The sequence below is a fragment of the Mercenaria mercenaria genome, chromosome 17, assembly GCF_021730395.1.
Source record: "Mercenaria mercenaria strain notata chromosome 17, MADL_Memer_1, whole genome shotgun sequence".
Lineage (NCBI taxonomy): Eukaryota > Metazoa > Mollusca > Bivalvia > Venerida > Veneridae > Mercenaria > Mercenaria mercenaria.
This window is the reverse complement of record NC_069377.1, coordinates 16,487-19,508: the sequence shown is the minus strand read 5'-3', so window position 1 is coordinate 19,508 and position 3,022 is coordinate 16,487.

The following is a 3,022-nucleotide window of genomic DNA, read 5'->3' as shown; positions in this document are numbered from 1 at the left end:
TCGAATGGAATAGATAATAATTTCTTAAAGGGTGTGCAGGTGCCCTGAGCTGTATTGTTAGACAGTATAATCCGTTGCAAGTCTTCTGTGGAAATAGCTTACGTCATAAACCCGAATCCCTCGGTATTGAATTCGACTACAAACCTGCCAACTCTGCCACTCTGGTACGAGTGATCTCTCGTAAACGATTTAAAGTCAACTCGTCCGCGTTCTGGTCATTTCGTATCCTTTCACGATTTCAAATTGGTAATTTCCTCCCTCACTTTTCGGCCATTCCTTTTAAGTCTTATTGTTTTTGTCAAAGTTTTCTAGATTATGGTTAAAATACCCAAACAGAAAAGCCTAATAGACACTATCAAATGTCTTATAAACACTGTCGAAACCACTTTTATGGTGTTTGTTAGCGAGTCAGTTAGCGATCCAATGAAACAATCCAGAAATGGTTGCAATGTTTCGCTAACGAAACGTGTTCCATTAAATGGGCGAGTTATTAACTTTAAAAGGCTTTTACCTCTTATATCAGGAAACTTATGGTTTTAACCCCTCTCAATTTACCATTCATAGCATATCTTCTAGTTGCCATGGGTATGTGATGTAATTTCATCTCGGGAATAATATAGAGGACATACATTAGTGCATTTTGTATGTAATAAGAATAGAGAATGAACAGGATGGATTAATTGAAGAGGAAATGGTAGTTGTTATTTCATTTATTTTCTATGATCATTTATAATTAAAGGTGTATGTTTCTCTTTGTCTATCAATATTTCACATAATTTGGATTTATATTAGCTGCATGATTTATCAAAGGATTTGTGTAAAACTGAATCCCAGTGATCATGAAAATATTGAATGATTGCTAAATTTTTATCATGTCATGCATGATTTATATATAGTTAACACTATTGTAACAATGCTTGAATAGTTTAATTAACAGAACATGCCTTTTCAACAGTTACTGTACATCTCTGCAAATTCAGGCTACACCTGAGTCACATAAACAATTTGCCAAAACTAAAAGGATTCAGATGAATACAGCCTGTTGTTAGGAATGTATCTGTTTGATGAAACGCATTCCATTGAGCGATCTATTAAGCGATCTACTATGCGTTCCATTAAACGATCTAATATGCGATCCATTAAGCGATCTGTTATGCGATCCATTAAGCAATCTATTATGCGTTCCATAAGCTTGTTGTTAAATGACACATTTGTGTTAAGTAGCGATCCATTAGCTCATTTGCCTGTGAAATTGGAACATGGTTTTGCTGGTGTTTATTAGACTAACAACTCGCTTGTGGAACATGGTTTTATGGTATTTATTGACAGTGCGTATTGGGTCTTTTTGTTTTGTTTGAGTAATTATGATGTAAAATATGTTCTACATAAAAACCATGAAAATTTTATTTTAAAATCTACATTTTGTTTTGCTTTATAAATACCCGATCGTAAGTAAAAGTGCAGAGTGCATGCATGTTTCATTTAAGTGCAGAGTGCATGCGCGTTTCAATTAAAGCGTGCATTGGCTAATGCGGCCCTGTATCTTTTTTAGAGATACCTCTTGTTTTGGTTTTTTAATTAATTAAGCATACATTTAGATCTACATGTTGTTTACTGCCACTCTAAAATAAATAAAAATGTTGAATCACGCAAGATAAAATTGTATTCATTTTACTTCCACACCAAGTTTTCTAAGACATAAAAAGACACAAAAAGTTACGTTTAAATCAAACGAGTGCATACCATTACTGTGACATTATTTCTTTATAATGAGTAAATAGAAAACCTGTATTAGTGACAAAATAATCAAAATTCAGATAACAAAAGATTCATGAAGAACATTCTTTTACCTTTCAAACCTGAAAATTTGAAGTAATTATCTTCACTATTTCAAGAGTTACAACGCTTTTAAGTAAATTACCGAGGGCATTTTGAGACATGACGTTAAGAACGTCATGGATGCAGTATGACGTTGTCGTGCATGGTGTGCGTTTTTCCAGTCATTATTGCAACAAATTTTGCATATCACTTACTAAATATTATACATTTGAATATTTAGACACAGTTTAAAATGATTTTACTGAAAAACAACTTAACAGTATATTTTTGGTTTCACCATGGGCCTTTTATCAATACACCTCTATATTTTCACGATGCATGGGTGCTTTGGAATTTCTGTTACCATGACAACACAAACAACATTTATTAGTAAAATATGGTAGAATTTGATTTGCCTTAGATAGCCGTATAACAATATGCTTGTTTCTAGTTACTGCATGGACGTAAGAAAAACGACGATTTTCCGATATTTTAAACTATTTATTACACAATTTTATCAGGTCACTAATACTAGGTTTTCTCACGGAACGGCCCTTTTTATATTAACAATATTTTTATTTTATAAGTTTGTCCTATATTTTGGTGAAACTAAATGCAAAGTTTTAAACTGAATCTGAATTAATAAGTATACAATTGGGCGTACACGTAGGTACATGAAGGAGGACAGTCAGACGTACAAGGTGGTACATAAATTGGCATATTCACGTACAGGGTGGAATTTCATGTATGTATGCAATATATAAAAACACTGCCACCAATGGTTACAAATAGCTGATACGGGGTTGACCCATGGGCTGTTACGAATGGGTTACCTTTCCCTAGTGTCCCAGGGTTACCTGTCCTGAGTCTGTCCCGGGGATGACCCATGGGCAGTTACGCTTTTGTCACTTATCCCTAGTGTCTCTGGATTACCTGTCCCGAGTCTGTCCCGGGGATAACTTATGGGTTTACATGTCCCTAGTGTCCAGGGGTTACCTTTTCTGAGTCTGTCCTGGGGTGGACCAATGGGTGGTTACACATGGGTTACCTGTCTGTCCCAAGTGTCCCGAGGTTATATGTCCCGAGTTTGTCCCTTGGCTGAACAATGAGCGGTTACGCATGGGTTACCTGCCCCTAGTGTCCCTGGGTTTCATGTTCCGGGGGGACGACCCATGGGTTACCGTGGGATAACCTCTCCCTAGTG